The sequence below is a fragment of the Taudactylus pleione genome, unplaced genomic scaffold (assembly GCF_031769625.1).
Source record: "Taudactylus pleione unplaced genomic scaffold, aTauple2 ptg000093l, whole genome shotgun sequence".
Lineage (NCBI taxonomy): Eukaryota > Metazoa > Chordata > Amphibia > Anura > Myobatrachidae > Taudactylus > Taudactylus pleione.
The window spans coordinates 26936420-26958630 of NW_028284495.1; the positions used below are offsets into that span (position 1 = coordinate 26936420).

At 43.6% G+C, this 22211-nt stretch overlaps 1 protein-coding gene across 1 annotated transcript in view; it reads right to left on the reverse strand.

Moving 5' to 3' along the window:
• Positions 1 to 22211, reverse strand: part of COLEC12 (collectin subfamily member 12) — a 220939-nt gene that overhangs the window by 67574 nt on the left and 131154 nt on the right. The window lies entirely within an intron of this gene.

Consider the following 22211-nt stretch of genomic DNA (forward strand, 5'->3'; position numbering starts at 1 on the left):
ACCACAGGTGGACTCCAATTAAGCTGTAGGAACATCTCAAGGATGATCAGTGGAAACAGGATGCACCTGAGCTCAATTCTGAGCTTCATGGCAAAGGCCGTGAATACTTATGTACATGTGATTTCATAATGTTTTTTTTATAAAATTTGCAAAAATCTCAAAAAATCTTTTTACACGTTGTAATTATGGGATATTGTGTGTAGAATTTAGAGGACAAAAATGAATTTATTCCATTTTGAAATAAGGCTGTAACATAACAAAATGTGGAAAAAGTGAAGCGTTATGAATACTTTCTGGATACACTGTATAACCCCTAGTAGTCAATTTTAATTTATACTATTGCCATTTACTGTCTGTCCAATGTTAGTGTTTGTTGTAAGTACAGGAATCATTATTTCAGATTGAAAAGCTATAAATAAACTGCAAAATCAGAATGTGGTAAACAAACATCATGTCGTTATCTTCCATAAACACTCTAAGATGCATGATTCAACATGGAGTGTAGCAGGATTGGAATGGGACCTCTCATGTATGTATATGCAAGCATATGCGCCTTTGTACGCAGTAGCTGTGCCAAAATATGCAAAAGTAGCAGGAGGCGTCTTTAGTAACAAGACACCCACTGCATGGTTCTGTGATCCGCTGAACATCGGTCATCTAAGTAACCCTCAGGTTACTCAGGATGGCCGTAGTTTTCATGCTGCCGGGAACAGTGAAGCTGCGCCAGAAGACGCAGACCCTGGCCTCAACACACATACAAAACAAGGCTGACACTGCCCCAATTGAAAAAATGTTCCCCCATCGCTGCCCCCTTTCCGCCCCTTAAATGGCTGCAGACTGTCACTTACCTGATGTGCAGCCGCACTGCATCTGATGATACAAAACCTGATCTGCTCATGCACAGTATGGATCCTGTGCATGCGCAGTTCAACAAGCGATGAAACCATCAGGTTTCATCCAATTTATATATTTCAAGAGAAGATTGTATGTTTTTGAGAAGCAGCGTATATTACTGTACTTGCTGGATGTTGCAGCCCCAATTCAAAATTATATTAATAAAGCAAAATTCTTATCGCATGAAGACAAGGGTCCACGCAATTATCACCACTATACAATGAATGTAAGTATTGATGGCAACAGTATAAATACGTGTAAACTATAATAGAGGATAAAGAAGTCAGCGGATTATCTCAGCCATACCGAACTTATAGAAATACTAATAGGAGCCCTCTGGTAATAAGACTCTCTTTTATATTCCACTGACTGACACTTCCTCAAGTGTTGATGTGAGGAGATAGAAGAACTGCAGTGGATGATGGATCCGAAGGCGAGGACAGGAATGGAATGTCTTTATTATACAGCAGGTTGGAATGAGAATTGAAGAAGATGAACTGAATAGAACATAATTGGAATTGATTATAGTGAATAGATGAGTAGAATCGGTTTGGGAGCAATGATGCTGAATTGAAGAGGAGGATCGGTTTGGGGCCTATATTTGGAGATATAGGATAGGACCAATGTTTGGAGGTATCAGATGGGACAGATGTTGGGAGATATCGGATGGGACCGATGTTTGGCGATATCGGATGGGACCGATGTTTGGCAATATCAGATGGGACCAATGTTTGGAAATATCGGATGGGAACAATGTTTTGAAATATCGGATGGGACCGATGTTTGGAGGTAGGAACAAGTCTCAGTGGAATAACCAGACTGGAGTACAGATGGAATAGGAGACTTGAGTAACCAGACTTGAAATTGGAATCACAAAGTCTGGAACCGTTCAATTACAGACTACCTGGGAACTCAGCACAGAGCTCAGCAGAAGCAACGTTGTACTGGCAATGCAAGCCAGTCAGGAAATGGAATTTCTAGGGGTGGATCCCCAGGGATTGGATGCTGCAATCAATTGGTCTGGGAGCAGCGCTCTGAGAGGAGGAAAAGCATCAGTTGACTGAGTCCAACATGGCAGCGCCCATACTGTGGTGCATGCAGCTGCGGAGAGCCATCTCCATGCTCAGTAACGGAACACTGAGCAGACTGGGCAGGAACAGCACAGACAGATCGAAGTACCAGCCAAGAGTGATGTGCAGCGTGAGCGGACCTCTGTGCTATCCGGGAGTGATGTACAGCGTGAGCGGACTTCAGCGCTAGCCGGGATAGACACTGGAGAGGTAAAAAAGTCGTGTGTAGAGTCTGGAGCTTGACAATTAAGATATTATCTTTTGTACTAGGCTCTTACCCTGGCTTGAATCGCATGTATTGGCCTGAAGTCTGATTTGCTAGCTGAAAAAGTTTGCTGTTAATTTAACATATCAATTTATTATCTTTTCTACTAGGCTGTTACTCTGGCTTGAATCGCCTGTATTGGCCTGAGACCTGTGATTTGCTGGTTGTAGAATTGTGTTGGTAATACATTATATTTTCTACTAGGATTTTACTTTTAGGTTATTCGTTCTTGATTAATGAAAACATTCTATAGGGTCATATAGTTTATTAAAAACTTCCATCCTGTATGCCACTATGTTTCATAGATTCTTTAGTGCAAATTGTATTTATTGTAGAAAAAGTCAATAAAATAACAATACAATTACTTACATACAGTATCCGGGTCATTGCCGGGAGAGACAATATAGCAGAAATATGACACTGGAGAACGTCAAACCTCAATCACAAAAAGTGCCAGTGGCATCATGAAATATCACAACATAGGACCCATTTATATAGAAAAAAGAAACACAAAAAAGACATAACACAAGTAGACAGACATAACGAGACAACAAGGGAAGAGGGGGGAGGAAAGAAGGGGAATCAATATAGTAAAACAAAAAATATCAGTCACCTCATATCACATAATATAGTCTCAAATTTATCAGTACTTATTGGGAGGGGATTAAGAGAAATGTAATGAGAGGTATAGCTGTTAATTAATGTCTAGACCATGTGAAAATGCACAAGAATTATCAGTATATGTTATCAATTAATATTTGATACTAATCTAGGACACTGGAGGGCGGGAAGTGGAAAGAATACTTTTGAATAACACTGAGTCCTTGAAATCCATCCAGCGACACCAAGTATCTCTAAAGGACTCATAATCACCATCAACAGAGGACGTTATGTCATCCATATCCATATATAGATCCAGCCTAGTAAACCAGTCCATGACTGTTGGAGGAGAGGAGGAGCGCCATCTCACCGGAATAACTGCTTTAGCAGCATTATTCAAATGACATAATAAAGTTTTCTTGTACTGTGAAAGAGGCCTTGATGATAGGTGAAACAACCAAAATGTTGGCTCTGTAGGGACCGGTTAGTCTAAAATTTTTGCGGAAAGGCTGAAAACTTCAGTCCAGAAAGGCTGAAGGATAGGGCACTGCCACCATATATGGTATGGATTACCTGGAGCCCCAGAGCAGCGCCAGCATATATTCGGGACCCCAATTCCCATCTTAGAGAGAGTATCTGGGCATCTATACCAACGTGATAACAGCTTATATTGAGTGTCCCTAACACCAACACTAGGAGAGCACGCGTGAGCCAACTTAAATATTTTCTCCCACTCATCGTCAGTTAGGTCGACTCCGAGCTCTCGTTCCCACACCTTGGTAAAATTGGGGAAAGAGCGGCTAGCATCTGATAAAAGAAAATTATAAATCAGTGAGATAGTGTGAATTGGAGGGACAGGGCTAATACATAATTGCTCAAATGGCATACAGGGAAAGCATAAAGTTTTGAGGGGACCAAGAGACTGCAGAAAATGCCGTACCTCGGGGTAGCGCCAATATTCCCGAGAGGATAAATTCCACTTCCCACAGACCTCATCAAGGGTTACAAAGCCACCACCACTCACCAGCTGTCCGAACCTAAAGAGTCCCACCGCTAACCATGGATGAAAAATCTTAATGTCCAGGCCCGGGAGGAATTGTTCATTAAACAGGAATGAGGTGAGGGGAGAGTGAGACGATGAAATCGAGGGGGATTTACACAGTGTTTTCCAAGAGCTTAACGTAGGGCCAATGGTCGGGTGAGAGATTTTGGGAAGGACAGGGAGCCAAGGGGCTATTGAAAGAGGGATCTTCAGCATCTGATTCTCAATGTGCACCCATTGTTTAGAGGTGTCTGGTCTGGACCAGGACAAAATTCTTTGTAGGATACAGGCCTGATAATAACCTTTAATATTTGGGAGGCGTAGGCCACCCCGCTCTTTATGGCGGGACATAACATCTAATTTCAATCGCGGCCTGCCGCCACCCCATACAAAATCTCTAATAAGAGCCTGGACTTCCAGGAACCATCGCGGAGGTAATTTAATTGGGAGGGTTTGTAATAGGTAAAGGATCTTGGGGAGAGAATTCATTTTGAGAATGCCCAGCCTCCCAAACCATGAGAAGGGACCTGATTTCCATAGTCTCAAATCCGAGCGTATCCTGCTCAGAAGGGGAGTGAAATTGGCCTCAAATAGGCGAGAAAGATCTCTAGTAATATTAACTCCTAGATATGTAAGTTGGGAAGGGTGCCAGGTGAAAGGGAACGCTGATTTAAGGCCTGAAACCATCTGTGGGGAAGCCGTAATATTTAAGGCCACCGATTTAGAATAGTTGACTTTAAAGTTGGAGAGATCACCAAATATCCTAAATTCCTCCACCAAATTTGGTAGAGAAATAACAGGATTAGTAATCGTGGCCAATAAATCATCAGCAAATAGAGCTAATTTATATTCCTCGTTATGTAATCTAAAGCCAGATACATTCGGATTCAGTCTGATCGACCTTGCCAGAGCCTCCATACATACAACAAAAATCAGGGGGGACAAAGGACAGCCCTGCCTAGTACCATTATTAATAAAAAAGGAGTTAGAGAGGGAGCCGTTAACCCTAATGCGGGCAGAGGGAGAACGATAAAGAGCAAGAACGCGTTGAAGGCAAATAGGACCAAGTCCCAAGTGTCTTAATATTCCAGACATAAAACTCCAATCTATCCTATCGAATGCCTTCTCGGCATCAGTAGACAGTAGGATTGCTGGAGTGCCAGAAGACGAGATATAATGAATAAGGGCTATAATTTTGGATGTATTGTCCTTAGCTTCCCGACCCGGTACAAACCCCACCTGATCATTGTGAATGAGAGAAGGTAAAAAGTGTTTTAATCTGTTTGATAAAAGTTTCGCATATAGTTTAATATCTATGTTAAGGAGGGAGATTGGACGGTAACTGGGACAGAGGGAGGGGTCCTTGCCTTCCTTAGGAATGACCGTAATGTGGGATTCTAGGGATTGGCCCGAAAAGGGGGTCTTATCGGAAACCGAATTGAAAGCCTCCAACAATGGGGGAGCAAGTTTGTCCTTAAAGGCTTTATAGTAATTGATAGAAAAACCGTCAGGGCCAGGACTTTTCCCGGAAGGGGTGGATTTAATAGCTTCCAACAACTCAGTTAAAGTAAAAGGTCTCTCTAAGTCTCCACTGGCAAGGTCGTCCAGCTTGGGGAATCCAATTCTAGTGAGGTAGGCCTCTATGGCCTGTTGTTTCCCAAGAACATCAGGAAATGCAGAAGGGGCAGGCAAATTATATAACGCAGAATAATATGAGCAGAAAGCTTCTGCAATCTTATGGGTATCATGTAAAACTATGCCCCTCCCATCTTTGATAGAAGGGATAAAGGAACGAGCTCTCCGAGCTCGTAAAGCTCTAGCCAACATCTTTCCGGGTTTATTACCCCAACGATAGTATCGATTACGGCATTTTCGGAAAGAATGTTTGACCTTTTTGAGTAGAAGTTTATTTAGGGCTGAACGAGCTCGGACTAAGTCCACATAAACATCAGAGGAAAGGGAAGTTTTATGAGTAGATTCCAAAACCTGTATTCTCTGCAATAAATGGTCTATTTGCCCCAACCTTTGTTTCTTTAAATAGGAACCAAGTTGGATGCATTTTCCTCTGAGGACACATTTGTGGGCTTCCCATATAGTGAGGCCAGATACATCCGGGGTGGTGTTACAATCCAGATATGTATCAATGGCCTCTTCTAACTGAGATCTACAATAAGGGTCAGACAAAAGGGACTCATTAAAACGCCAAGATCTTGTGATTGGATCAGAAAATCCAAGGGAGATATCTACCCCTACCGGAGCATGGTCAGACCAGGTTGTCACTCCTATAAAAGTGTCTTGAATCAAGTGTAAAAATCTATGGCCAACTAATATGAAATCTATCCTGGAGTAGGATTGGTGGGAACTAGAATAATATGAGTAGTCTCTATCTAATGGATGTGAGATGCGCCACACGTCAGACAGCAGTGTAAAGCAGCCGTCTTACCTTCCTTGATGTTCGGCAAGGGACTGATGAGGAACCCGACGAGATGTCTAGTAGATGGTCCAGAACCCAATTAAAGTCGCCACCTACCATCAAGATCCCCTGTTGGAGTGAATCAATTTTATCCAGAACCCTCTCTAGAAAGGTTGGCTGGCCCTGGTTTGGTGCGTAAATATTAACAAATGTAAAAGGTTGATTAAAAATAGAGCACTTAACCAGTAGGCATCTCCCCTCCTCCAAATCATGCACTTCAGCATTGGTAACAGGTAAATGTTTAGCGAAAAGAATAGCAACACCCTTAGATTTTGATTGGGAATAATTACTATAATATGTTATGGGGTAAAATTGATTATTAAGTCGAGGAGCAGAGGAGGATTGACGGAAGTGGGTCTCCTGTACAAAAACGATATCTGCTTTATCCGCATGAAAAGAACGAAGGGCTTGGGTTCTCTTCTCTGGGATATTCAGTCCCCTGGCATTAATAGAGACTATACGTAATGAAGCAGCCATAAGTGGAGAATAGGGCTAAGGCAACATGACCGAGAGGAATACATCAGATAAAACAAAAAATTTAGTAGAGGGACTAAATAAGAGAGGAGGGAGAGAAAGGGAAGAAGGGAAAAAACATGAAGGAATGAAGGGGAGACACAAAAAACAAAAATTGCGTTAGTATAGCAATACATTTATGAGATGAAAGAGAAAAAAAAAAAAACGCTGCCGGACAATAAGGGGACCGCCAGGGAACCCTTGTCGCGGGAAAAAATTAGCGGTAGGGGGCACACAGGGGCGGAGTGCCCACGCCATCCAATAAAAAAGCAAAACTCACAATCAAATAGAAACACACAACAGTATCAGTATAAATGAAATAAACATACCTCCTCAAAAAAAAAAAAGAGAATTAAATGTGGTCAGAATATATATTTTTTCCTCTCCCTCCCTCTATTTTAAAACAGGTATGTAGAGAAAAGGCATATACAAACATTTTAATTTGAAAAAAGGTATATAACTCAGTTACTCTGACATATCTGACCACAAACGAACCTTGGGAAGAAGGAGAAAGAAACAGACAAATGAAAGAGATCTATTAAGCCTCTAATAACAAAAGAGGCCCGGACGGCCCAACTCTAAACATTTCTATAATAACAATTCTGCAAAAAAATAATTAAAAGGAAGAGCCAAGAATGAATATCGTCTCAGTGAAGGGGAACCCTCTAATAAGCTGAACATAGATCAGGTGGGGTCCGATGCTGGAGGGGAGTCAGGACCTTTAGGTTTCTTTTTATGATGCAGTACTTGTTGCCAATGGTCTCTTCTCGGACATCCAGGAGCAGCAAGTAGAGGAAGTGAAAAAGCCTGCCAATCGGGAAGTGTAATAAGCTCCACGCCCAAAGCAGAGCAGAAATCAGGTAAGTCCTCAGGAGACTGGAGAACTAGATGTTTACCGGCATGAGTGACCTGTAGAGAGAACGGAAATCCCCATCTATATTTAATTTCTTGTTTACGCAGGGAATCTGTAAGAGGTTTCAATAACCGCCGTTGTTGGAGAGTCCTCCATGGGAGGTCTTGAAAAATTTGTAGACGGGTACCATTAAATTCCACACCTTCCAGATTACGCACTTGACGTAGAATCTCTTCTTTTTGTGAGAAGTAGTGGACACGGCAAATAACGTCTCTCGGACGATCAGTTGCAAGACCCTTCGGACGCAGAGCTCTGTGAGCGCGATCAAATTCCACAGGATCATTAGGGTCAAGTTCCAGTATTTCTCCAAAAATTTTATTTAAGGCATCAATCAGTCCAGATGGAGGGACATCCTCAGGAAGCCCCCGGACACGAATATTATTTCTGCGACCTCTGTTGTCCAGGTCATCCAATCTGTTTTGCATTGTCCTCATGTCTGAGGCTTGTTGGGAGACTAAATCGTGAAGATGAGATAACTGGTTGTCAACTGACTCTTTCTCCTCTTCCAGAGTGACCATGCAGGATCCCAGATGTTTAACATCAGCTTGTACTAACGAGATCTGAGTTTGCATTGAGTCCTGGATTCGAGACTCCAACGCCTGCATGTCTTGTTTAGAGGGTAGAGAGCGGACATGTGTTAATACTTCTGTGATTTCCCCTCGCAATTGAGACAATTGAGCATGGAGGTCATCTGATGCGGGAGAACGAGCCATGGTAGGGGAGGAAATCTGCACAGGTATGGAGTCGGCAACAGGTGAATCCGCAATATGTGAAATGGATAGATATGAGCGAAGGTTAGGTTGAGAAGAATCGACCTTTGGTGTCCGAGGATCTTTTTTCTGCGAAACTCTCTTGGTCCTGCCCATCAGGAAAAGACTTGAGGAGGAATCATAAGGTCATGTAGTGTGTTAGATAGATGGATGGCAGGTAGCACATTCCCCTGTTAGTAAGACCACATAGCAAGCAGGAAACAATCACATAGAGCCACCGGACTCACACTACAGCTCCACTGAAAAAGGGGATAGAATACCTAGGAAGCGTTTGGTGAGCAGGTGAAGGCAAGCCAAGATGGTAGTATAACAGCCCATAGGCAGAATGGGGAAGAGAATTATATAAAAGTCCCCAAGGCATATACAATTAAAGCAGTGCTAAGGGGACTGAGCTGGTGAAGGAGAGGTATGAGCTCACCACTTTCCGGAATATTACCTCCAAAGCAAACACTTCGGCACTACTGGGGGCACAGCAAGATTCTGCAGGTCCACAGCCAAAATCAGGATCTAACAGGTATCAGGATCCCACAGGGCCTCAGGAAGGCCACACCAGGCACAGCAGGGTAAGGGCGTAGGACAGGATCCCCAGCAGGTGTTATTGGGAAAACCAGCCTTGTGAGGTAGGGATAATACAGCTGCTCAGTGACCCCTATGTGGGGCAGCATCAGTAATCCCCAAATGCAGCGGGGGAATCAGATGATGCGGACCCAGAGACACCTCCGTTACCTGCCCGGAAATATAGCCCCTGGCTTCAGGAGGAAGAGAAGGCCGAGATCCACACCCGGCTCCAAGGAGGTCGCGCCGAGTGCGTCAGAGCGGGAGCGCAGCACGGGCTTTCCGGCGGGCATCTGCAGCGGTTCAGGCCAGCGGAGGTAAGGAGGAGACCACCCGATACTACCCACACGGAGGGAAGGTCAGCCGGTCACCGGTGTAGCGGCAGGGTCAGGCGCCGCGGACGCAGAGGCACCGCCGCAATAGGTCCGGAAATCCAGTCCCCGGCTTCAAGAGGGCGGGAAGGCCGCAACCCGCAAAAGCATTTAAAAATGCCTTCCGATTCCGCGGACCTTCCCCCTCAATATGGGCAAGTTCAGAGCCGATGTGGGAGCAAGCAGGGGTGTCAGTGACCGCAGGAAAGAAGCTTTTAAAGGAGGCCAGGAAGGAGCTCACTCAAAACACGTCTCCCCTCAGTGCTTGCTAGGCCACGCCCCCCAGATTCTTTTAAACTGCCATGTGTTTGTGCCTCTGCTCTGTCGCTTAGTTTAGCAAGCCAGCTCACTGCAGCCTTTGGCCAATATTGGTGAAAACAATAGTGTGAGCTGTGAGGTGGTCAAAATTGACTGGAAATGAATAGTATTGATGTTAATAATACTGTAGGGTCAAAAAAGGTCAAAATCTAATGATTTTAGCTGTTTTTATCAATTGTTAAAGAAATCCCCCCAAAAATTGATTAATTGAGGGTGGTTTTGCGAAAACGAAAACACAACAATAATTTAGAACCAAAACCAAAGCACGGGTTCAATACTCCAAGCAAGAAATTTGAACACCAAACATCATATACTGTATTCCAACCCTTAACTTGTGAGCTGTTAGTAATAAGTGCACCTTGTTAATAGGGGTGTGCACCGGCCACTTTTTGTGTTTTGGTTTTGGATCTGGATCTTTCTTCGTGTTTTGGATCTGGATTGGTTTTGCCAAAACCACCCTTCCGTGTTTTGGGTTCTGGGTTTTGTGTTTTGGATCTGTATTTTTTTGAAAAAAAGCATAAAAACAGCTAAAATCACAGAATTTGTAGGTTTTTCTGCTCCTATGCTATTATTAACCTCAATAACCTTAATTTCCACTCATTTCCAGTCTATTCTGAACACCTCACACCTCACAATAGTGTTTTTATGTCCAAAAGGTTGCACCGTGGTAGCTGGATGACTATGCTAAGCGACACGAGTGGGCGGCACAAACACGTGACCCATCTAGGCGTGAAACTGCAGTGGCAGACAGGATGGCAGTTTGAAAAACTAGGCCCCAAACTGTACATAATGCAAAGAAAAAAAAGAGGTGCAAGATGGAATTGTCCTTGGGCCCTCCCACCCACCCTTATGTTGTATAAACAGGACATGCACACTTTAACAAATCAATCATTTCAGCGCCAGGGTCTGCCACACAACTGTGGCTGAAATGATTGGTTCGTTTGGGCGCCCACAAAACAAGCTGGCAATTAATCTGTCCCTGCACAAACTGGCTCTACGGAGGCAAGATGTCATCCTCATCCTCCTCATCCACCGATTCCTCACCCTCTTCAGTGTGTACATCCTCATCCTCACAAAGTATTAATTCGTCCCTGCTGGAACCACAGGTCCCTCTGTACGTTCTGGAGGCTGGTCTCCCTGGAAGAGTTGATAATTCATTTTATGAACATCATCTTCTCCACATTTTGTGGAAGCAACCTCCTACGCCTTTCGCTGACAAGGTTCCCGGCTGCACTAAACACTCTTTCGGAGTACACACTGGAGGGGGGGCAACTCAGGTAAAATAGAGCCAGTTTGTACAGGGACCTCCAAATTGCTTCTTTTTCCTGCCAGTACAGGTACGGACTGTCTGACATGCCTACTTGGATGCTGTCACCGATGTAATCCTTTAACAGACAGACGCACGCTTGTCGCTGCTGCTTTGAGGATGCAAGTGCGGCTACAGCCCACACAATTCACAAAGACAGAAAAAAAAAAAGAAGATTTTTATTGTTTGTGGAGCGCACTTTGAGGGTTACACCACCCTTTAACAGACAGACGCACGCTTGTCGCTGCTGCTTTGAGGATGCAAGTGCGGCTACAGCCCACTCAATTCACAAAGACAGAAAAAAGAAGAATATTTTTATTGTTTGTGTAGCACACTTTGAGGGTGTCACCACCCTTTAACAGACAGACGCACGCTTGTCGCTGCTGCTTTAAGGATGCAGGTGCGGCTACAACCCACACATTTCACAAAGACCGAAAAAAAAAGAACAATATTTTAATTGTTTGTGTAGCACACTTTGAGGGTGTCACCACCCTTTAACAGACAGACGCACGCTTGTCGCTGCTGCTTTAAGGATGCAGGTGCGGCTACAGCCCACACAATTCACAAAGACAGAAAAAAGAAGAATATTTTTATTGTTTGTGTAGCACACTTTGAGGGTGTCACCACCCTTTAACAGACAGACGCACGCTTGTCGCTGCTGCTTTGAGGATGCAAGTGCGGCTACATCGCACACAAGTCACAAACACATAAAAAAAATAGTTTTTTATTTTTTGGAGCACTTTGAGAGTTACACCACCCTTTAACAGACAGACGCGCGCTTTTCGCTGCTGCTTTAAGGATGCAGGTGCGGCTACAGCCCACACATTTCACAAAGACCGAAAAAAAAAGAACAATATTTTAATTGTTTGTGTACCACACTTTGAGGGTGTCACCACCCTTTAACAGACAGACGCACGCTTGTCGCTGCTGCTTTGAGGATGCAGGTGGAATCTAGACGGGATTTGGAACCGAGGACACACTACCTCCATCAATTGTCTAAATCCCACTGCACTAATGGCAGATACCGGACGCACGTCTAACACCAACATAGCAGTCAAGGCCTCAGTTATACGTTTTGCTTCAGGCTGACTGCTGTCGTACTTCATCCTCATCGCTAGGGACTGTTGGAGGGTCAATTGTTTAGTAAAAGTAGTGATGTTCCTACTTCCTCTCTGGGATGATGAACAACTCCCAGCAGCAGCAACAGCACTAGGAGGAAGTGGTTCTTGATCTTTCCCTATTTTATTTTTATCGGAGAAAGTTTGGTCCTCCATTTATGTTATATTGATATATACGTGCGGCTAAAGCGCACACAAACACAGAAAATATTTTTTTATTTTTGCTGGAGAGTAGTGCACTTTGTGGGTTACACCACCCTTTAAGAAATGAGCCAGCCAGCTCTTTACTTATGGGACACAGGCGCACGCTGCTCCTTTGTTGATGCACGTGCAGCCACAGTGCACACAAGTCACAAACACAGAAAATATATATATTTTTGTTTTGGAGTGTACTTTGGGGGTTACAGAACCCTTTAACGGTCAAGCCAGCTGGCCCTTTACTTATGACACAGGCGCACGCTTGGCACTACTTTGTTGATGCACGTGCGGCTACTGCGCACACAATTCACAAACACAGAAAATAATTTTTTTTTTGGTTTGGACTGGAGTGTACTTTGGGGGTTACAGCACCCTTTAACGGTCAAGCCAGCCGGCCCTTTACTTATGACACAGGCGCACGCTTGGCACTACTTTGTTGATGCACGTGCGGCTACTGCGCACACAATTCAGAAACACAGAAAATAATTATTTTTTTGGTTTGAACTGGAGTGTACTTTGGGGGTTACAGCACCCTTTAACGGTCAAGCCAGCCGGCCCTTTACTTATGACACAGGCGCACGCTTGGCACTACTTTGTTGATGCACGTGCGGCTACTGCGCACACAATTCACAAACACAGAAAATTATTTTTTTTTTGGTTTGGACTGCAGTGCACTTTCGGGGGTTACAGCACCCTTAACGGTCAAGCCAGCCGGCCCTTTACTTATGACACAGGCGCACGCTTGGCACTACTTTGTTGATGCACGTGCGGCTACTGCGCACACAATTCACAAACACAGAAAATAATTTTTTTTTTGGTTTGGACTGGAGTGTACTTTCGGGGGTTACAGCACCCTTAACGGTCAAGCCAGCCGGCCCTTTACTTATGACACAGGCGCACGCTTGGCACTACTTTGTTGATGCACGTGCGGCTACTGCGCACACAATTCACAAACACAGAAAATATTTTTTTTTTTGGTTTGGACTGGAGTGTACTTTGGGGGTTACAGCACCCTTTAACGGTCAAGCCAGCCGGCCCTTTACTTATGACACAGGCGCACGCTTGGCACTACTTTGTTGATGCACGTGCGGCTACTGCGCACACAATTCACAAACACAGAAAATATATTATTTTTTTAGCACTTGGGGGGAGCACCCCTGATGGACAGAGCACCCCCTGGACAACACTACAGCACCCCTTTAGGACTGGGACACTGCACAGGACTTTGGAGTGGACACAGCCCCTATGGAGAACTGACTGCACAACACAGTCCAGCCAGCCCCTATGGACTTTGAAGTAGTGGACACAGCCCCTATTAACAACAGCAGCACAGCACAACACAGCCAGCCCCTATGGACTTTGAAGTAGTGGACAACAGCAGCACTACACTACACTACACAGCAATAACTCCCACCCTCCCTCTTCACTGTCCACAGCCGAGTGAGAAAATGGCGCCGACGCGGGTACCTTATATAGGATCCAAAACCCGCGAGACTCGGAAGGCGGGATGATGACGTTTTGCCTCGATTTCAGATCCGAGTCAGGCGGGAAAGTCGAGCCTGACTCGGATCGGACTCGGATCTGGGGGGCTCGGGGGGGTTCGGATTTCAGAAATCCGAACCCGCTCACCCCTACTTGTTAATAATAACTTCTATTTAAAGCCTCCTGTATTTAAAACACACAATGCCCAGCATGCCATGCAGGAGACTTGAACTGACAACCTTTGTTACTGCAGTCAAATACTAAACACATGTGCTCCTGTGTAGCAAGCCTTCTAATTCTAACAATATGAAAGCTAGTTGCAACTATTAACTTAGGGCCTGATTCAGAGATAGACGCAATGACGATATTTTTGCAAATGGCGGATGTTTTTTCTACTGCACATGCATCAGAGTCACACTGCGCATGTGGCGCGATGATCTTGCGACAGTGGTCGCAGAGAGGATTTATTTGCAAAGTGATTGACAGTCATAGACTGTGGGAGGTAACAGGGATTTGGCGACTTAAACACAGGTTGAGTCGCACATGCAAATTATTTGACCTATAATCCATACTGATTGTAAATGATGTAATGTTTGCACTAACTGTCTGCGCATTTGACTTTAAAGATTCAATCAATGGTGATTAGCATATAGTAACTACTATAAATGAAAAAAATATATACTAAAACAATGACTATAAAAAATATAGTCTCCCTAATCCTAATAGTGACATGTCATGAGGACATATTTGTAGGAGGGCGCAAATTTATAGTTTGCAGGGGGGCACAATGTCTATGTGCCATTGGTAGGTTTGCCATCGATGGTATGAACCCATCGGTGGTAAACCATCAATGGTTTCATCCACAATGGTCATCTTTGTTTTAATACTGGCCGGGCAGCGGTCCAATAAGGACATGGGGGCGGGGCTTCTCTGGTCGTGTTGGGAGGCTGATCTAAGCTCCATGTCCCGGCACATGGAGGGGGAAAAAAAAACATTGCTTGGCTCTGTGCCATCGATGTTGGTGAACCATTGAATCACCGCCATCTATGGAAAAGCCATCGGCCATCAGTGTTTGTTAAACAAATGTCTATAGCCATCTCTAGTAATAGATGGAAAGGAGGCTGGGACAGAGCAGATGAGGCTGTTGTGTCCTGGGAGTACCAATCAGGGAAGGAGGGACTTCCTGCCTGTCACACAGTTTGGCAGGCCCGGCAACAGTGAGTAACTGGTGCAGCAGAGCAGGAAAGGTGCCTCTCCAGCCTGGCGCCCTCCTGCAATGCTTACCCAGCTTACCGCATTGCGCTGGCCCTGCATATAGGAATGCTATTTTATGGGTAAATATTTTTATTTCATTCTACTCTAAATGAGGTTAATTGTCCATATTAAAAGGGAATGAGATGTCTAATTAGGTTCATTGTCACCTGTTAATGCAAACAATGGGGAGAAGTAGCCATTACATTACAGTATCAACAACAGTGAATAGCTGCAAGACCACCAAGGGTGAAAAACCTGGAAAAGGGGGCATTAATCACAGTGTGTTCACAATGAATTAAAGTTTCCTTTGCAATCCATGAACATTTTCAGAGGCAGTAATGTCGAGGGAAAAATCCTGTCAATCAAGAACTGTTTACAAAAGAGCTGCCACTTTATACACACGTGAAAACAGGACATTGTTTTCTATGCTCTTCTTCCCACTGGTGTCACTTACATGTCTCTGTGTATTTTCTCAATATCTCCATACATTTTTATTATTCAATCTCAACACAACTACCACACACTCTCCTCTGTCCTGGTTTCTCCTAGTCGCCTGCTGCTACTGTAAGAACCTGTGTGTCCTGATAACCGATGCTGGTTTATGCTGTGTGCAGAAGTTTATTATTATTATTAGGCACTTCATCACTTTTCTAAGCTTTATCTTCAAATCTACCGAAATCTGAAAACTGGACAGAACATCCCAAACCCTTACTCTCATTACCCTTACGCTCATTACCCTTACGCTCATTGGAGAACTGTAATAATTGTGCTTCTTTATTCACGCAAGTTTGTTTACTGGTGTACCAAGCGCATATCAAGGTGCAGACCCACTTTCCAGTCCTTAGAACGGTCTTTGGAAAATCACCATCAGCTTTAGGCAAACTCAATACAAGCATGTGACACCACAAAGCCTACCATCTCTGGCTGAAAAACCGGCAGGTACCAATCCTAGCTGACAGATACGACCTTTCACTGTGACTGTTTTTCAAAAATACCCGTGAAGTCTCCATTGCCGCGTCGGGCACCTCTGGTCACCTCCCCCACCGCATGAAGAACTTCCGGCAAAACCGGAACTCACCTCGCTGTTGTTTAGGCCGTAACCATGGTTACCCAGGCGTCCGTACTGGAGAATAGATCACCACTACTGCGCCTGTCACCCTCGGTCATCTCCCACACAACACGAGGAACATCCGGTGAAGCTGGAATCCACCTCACTGCTGTCAGGCTGTAACCATGGCAACCCGGCGACTAAAAACGAAAGAATAAGGAAGATTTATACAACATTTAGATTTGGACATTCATTGATTCATATTGAAATAGTATCTTTTTTCATTTTGGAACATACAGCATTGGACTCAGCACATTTAGTGTTTTTATTACAGTACCCTAAACGGACATATAGCAGTGGATTTATTTACTCATTGATTTGACATTATGGATGAAGCTAGTGGATTCACCTGGACAGAGGTCCCGATTGGTGAAACCTTGAGCTTCTCAGAATCTGAAATGGAGTCAGTCTTATTTAAAGAAAGATTATTGGACACAGTGGGAGAAACTACCATGGAAGAAGCTGTAAAGATATTACTGTGATACAAGAAAAAGGAAGTGGATTTTCTACTCCATGGAGTGACCCTATCTGAGTATCTAAGAGAGAGAAAAATACCCAGGGGTTTTAGAGTACGTAATACTCCTACTATAGGAAGATTCAATAAAGAATTTGTGAGACGGTGGATAGCCGTTCTCAACAAATGCTCTCTAGACCTCATGACCCTAGTGGTTGAAGAATCAGCTAAAGAACTGACTCTGATCAAACAGAAAATTACCAACTTTGAAATTACCAATAAGGAATTATTTCAAGCTAACAGTACCACTGATTGGCGGGACAAACTTCAATCACAGGTGGAAGCTTATAAAAAGGATCTGGTTTTATTCAAGAAGCATAAGTTTGATTTTGTCAATAGGGATTATGAGGAACGTAAGGTATACAGGTGGCTATCAGGGAGTGTTGATGCAGTGGATTGCAAAACACACCGCCAATTTCAGCGTAGACCTAAGAGTTCTAAAAATGAGTACTCCTCTAGTGAATTACCCTCAACTTCTGGAGATGAAGCTAATATTAGTCAAATTAACTCTACATCAACACTAAGACCCCCTTTAGGGGTCAGAACCCGCGCAGGACACGGGGTCACAGGAGTCACACTAGGAGGGGAGGACAGAGGTGCCACAAAAGGAGGCAAGGGCAGAAGCCGGAGGAGGTAAACATTGTTTACAATCTCTCTAATAGGATTTTGACATCAACAGAAAATAAGGTCCTTAATCAGGGACTTGGTTATGTACCAACAAACAACTTCAATCCCCTTGAATGGAAAATTGATCAAAATATCCTTAATAGACAACTCAAACTTAGGGACTTCTTTGGGAAAAAGAAGATGGATTTGTGTCCAGATATAATTAATCCATTCAAACGCAGATCCACTTTTGACCCACCATCTACCAATATGGCTATTCAGAGTTTTATAAGATCGTTAGATGTTAGTGTAACTAAACAAATGAAAAGTGACAGACCTTATCACAACAATCTCTCAAAGGATGAATGGAGAGCCTTAAAAAATGTAAGCTCTTACAGGGACATCATTATTAGACCAGCGGACAAGGGGGGTGGGATTGTGGTTCTTGATGTGGAGAATTACTGAGGTGAAATATACAATCAATTATCTAATACATTAGTATATGAAAAATTAAAGAGTGATCCTACTAATGAATATAAAGCGGAATTTGATCATCTCCTTGTGGTGGCTCTTAATGGAGGCACTATAGACAAAAAAGTTTTTAACTATCTTAAAACAGATCATCCTAGAGTTCCGCTGTTCTACACCTTACCGAAAATCCACAAGAGCCTCACCCACCCTCCTGGTCTTCCTATAGTTTCAGCAAGGGAATCTCTGTATAGTAACAGCTCAAAATTTTTAGATCATTTTCTCCAGCCGTGTGTACAATCTGGAAACACATATCTGAAAGACACAATGGACCTGTTGAATTGTTTGATGGAGTTGGGAGACATTCCCTCTAACATTTGGCTATGCACATTGGACATATCTAGCTTGTACACAAATATACCTCATGAAGGAGGTATACAAGCGGTTCGTGAGCTGATTACGAATAATGATCTGTACAGTGGCCCATCGGTAGAATTTTTTGTCTGGCTACTTGAGTTGACCCTCAGGAGAAATTATTTCTATTTTGACGGCCACTACTATGCCCAGAAAAGTGGTTGTGCCATGGGCTCACATGTGGCACCTACATACGCCAATGCCTATATGGTGTAATAGAGAATCTAGAGATAAAATTTTCTTTTACAAGAGATACATTGACGATGTAATCCTTTTCTGGAGTGGCAGATATGAAGATCTAATGGAGCTTGTGGAGGGCATCAATAAATTAGATCACCCCATTAAATTTACCTATCAGACCAGTAAGGAGGAGATTTCTTTTTTGGATGTTCATATTACAGTGATAGAGAATAAGCTGTCCACTAAGATCTATACAAAGCCAATGGACAGAAATACCCTCTTACGAGCTGATAGCTTTCATCCACAACCAATGATTAACAGCTTACTTTACTCACAGCTACTGAGGGTTAAGAGGATAACAAGTGAACCAAAAGTCCTTGATGAAGAACTTGACAAAATGATGCACAAGTTCAGACAGAGAGGATATACAGAGAGATCCCTCATAAAGGCTCGTCGTAAGGTGGATTTGATTCCGAGGGAGACAACTTTGATACAGAAGAAGAAATCAGTACAGACCGACACTTTAAATTGGGTCCATACCTACAATACAGCTCATAACTTGGTACGTCAAACTAGCAACAATTTATGGCCGGTTATACGGAATGACCGTGACCTTCAGAGTCTAAAGAAAACCAAGATTAGATCCTTCTATAAAAGAGGAAAGAACCTGCGAGATTGGGTTGTACATTCTGATGTTACGGGACATTCAAAAACACTTGGAATTACTTGCAGACCTACAAATGGATGCTATAAATGTACCGGCTGTCTAACGTGTAGCCATATGATTGTGGGAAAGTATTTTTTACACCCGCATTCAGGACGAAAATATGAAATCAGATTTAGATTGTCTTGTACCAGTACTTATGTTGTCTATCTGCTGAAATGTCCTTGTGGACTGTGTTACGTGGGCAAAACTATGCGTTCTTTTAAGGAGCGTATGGCTTTGCACAGATCTGCCATTAGATCTGCATTGAGTGGAAAAGGATCTGATCAGCCTATCGCTCGTCATTTTGCTGAATCTAAGCATAGTCTGTCAAGCTTCAGACATATGGTAATAGACCATGTGCCTGATGATGGCAGGAGAGGGGATTGAAATAAAAAATTGTTAAGATTAGAGGCAAAATGGATACATCTTTTAGACACCGTCAGACCAAGTGGTCTCAATGATGTATTAAATTATGGTGTCTTTTTTTTGATTATTGCTAGGTCTGATTAAAGTCTAGTTACCTGTGACATATTGGATCTGTATATTGGGAAATTAGTTACTGTGGGATCTGCTACTTTAGAATAATTAGATTTTGATTAGATCTTGAGTATTAGTTCCTGCGAACACGTAGTGAAGGGTACGGATTTTAAATGTTTTTTGTAACACAACTTGTATTTAGTATCTTTCTGATATTTATTTATGTTTTTTGGTATATTTTTTTGTTTACTTTTTAGCCGCCGGGTTGCCATGGTTACAGCCTGACAGCAGTGAGGTGGATTCCAGCTTCACCGGATGTTCCTCGTGTTGTGTGGGAGATAACCGAGGGTGACAGGCGCAGCAGTGGTGATCTATTCTCCAGTACGGACGCCTGGGTAACCATGGTTACGGCCTAAACAACAGCGAGGTGAGTTCCGGTTTTGCCGGAAGTTCTTCATGCAGTGGGGGAGGTGACCGGAGGTGCCCGACGCGGCAATGGAGACTTCACGGGTATTTAAGGTAACTCTTGTATTTATGGTGCTTACATTAAAGCCCGAAAGCTTGCTGAAGGAACCTTCTATTGTGGTTATTAGACCGTCGAGTGCCGCACATTGTTTGTTATATATATATATATATATATATAAATATACATATATATATATATATATATATATAAAAAACAACTATGCCTTAGAGGACAAAGAAATAAGTAAGGGAAGTGCACGGCAAGGCTACAGGTTTATCATTACGCTGCCATCTGGCAATCTGCAGGTGGCTTTCCATGGTACCTTTGTGGCTCTCCGTCTCCCAGTCACCACCTAATGACGCCATTGCACATACACACAGATAACTTTCATGTTGCAAAAATGTGTTAGGTGCCTTTCAAAAAATATTCTGCCCCATGTTTTTAACCCCTATCTTATATTTTCTAGAGAATTTGTGTGGCTTTTAGCAAAGGGCGCAGCCATTGCAGTCTGCATACACAACTTAAAGGAATTTTGAGCATCTGAGTCAGCTGCATCTTGGTTACATCTTACATGCGGCTGAATTGGAATAAAGGGCCCCATACATCAGCGACGGATTGGCGCAATCCTGCGATGCTGCAACCCAGCATCGCAGGATCTCAGAAATCCAACATGTTGGATTTCCCCGATATTACGATCGCAATAAAAAAATCGGTGACATTTAACATGTAAAATTTCAGCGATCCTACGATGGATCGCTGAACATCGATGGTGGGCGATCAGCATTTCCGATCGCATCGCTACATCGCGATGATCTGTCGCAGATGTATGGGCATCTTTACTGTGTGTAGACAGAATTGAGACTTTTAGGCATACTTGCCTACTTTTTAAAAATCATTTCAGGGAGATTGTGAAAGCAGCACCTATGAGCGCGGCGGTAAAGTGGGCGTGTACTGCTACATCTGAGAGGCGTGTCAGAAAATTGATTTACATCCACATGTAAATGAGCCTAAAAGTAGTTAGTAAGATCTATGTGTTGAAGAAAACACACTGATACATTACAGAAAATACATGTGGCCATAGGGATCATTGGCCCTCATTCAGAGCCGCACGCTATTTGCGGTCGTTCGTTTAAAATCAAGGGGTGGCTATTTAAATGATCCGTACGCACATTGCAGTGTGTTCACACCTCTAAGTCTGAACGAACGAGCAAAACATACGCTCGTTTATTTGTTAAAAACGCCCCCTGGCCGCACGCATCCTACGTCATGTCCGCTATTTATTAGATTAATCGAGTACATCGACCAGCGTATGAACTGCTCGCTATTCTTGTGGTTGGTGTTTGCTACCACAAATTTGCGTGCAGTTCTGGCTATAAAATAACCCAGTGACGTGGTCAATGACGCTGCTGTTTTAAATATACACACCCATAAAACGCCCGTTTTGACCTTTAAGCACGCCTGCGTTCGGATCTCCACTCCCCATTTTCAAGCACCTTCCCCTGTTACCACCCACATACGCCTCATTCTGTCACTCAAAATAGCAGGCACTCGCTATATAGCGTACAAAGGATTTTCGGCCGCACTGACTGGTTCGCGCATGCGTACTAAAAAGCGTACGCATGCGCAGATGTGCAAACATCGCTCGGAACGAGCGTACTGCCGCTAACGAGCGGCTCTGAATGAGGGCCATTGTGCCTTATAACCAATGCAGGGAAATTATACTAATGATCCCATTTGAACGTATATATATCTGTTTATTCTTTTATATAACAGCTTCATAATGGGGGTAAGGTGAATGAGGGAGATTACTAGACTCTTCAGGAAGACAGGGAGATTTCTGCTATTTCAGGGAGTCTCCCTGACAATGAGGGAGAGTTGGCAAGTATGCTTTTAGGAGAGCATATGCAGAGATCTGTCCTATTTCTCTTGCAGCATGGGGCTAGTACAAATGCAAATAGTGATGATGGCTGCTCTCACAAATAGAGGGCTGGGGACAGTGATTCCCAGTCAGAATATAGGCAGCTGTTCGGAATGGGTATGATATACCGATTCCCGTCAGTGGCAGCCCGACAGGAGCAGAGTGCGACGCAGCGGAAGCCCGACAGCGGTGGAAATCCCGATTGTGTATAT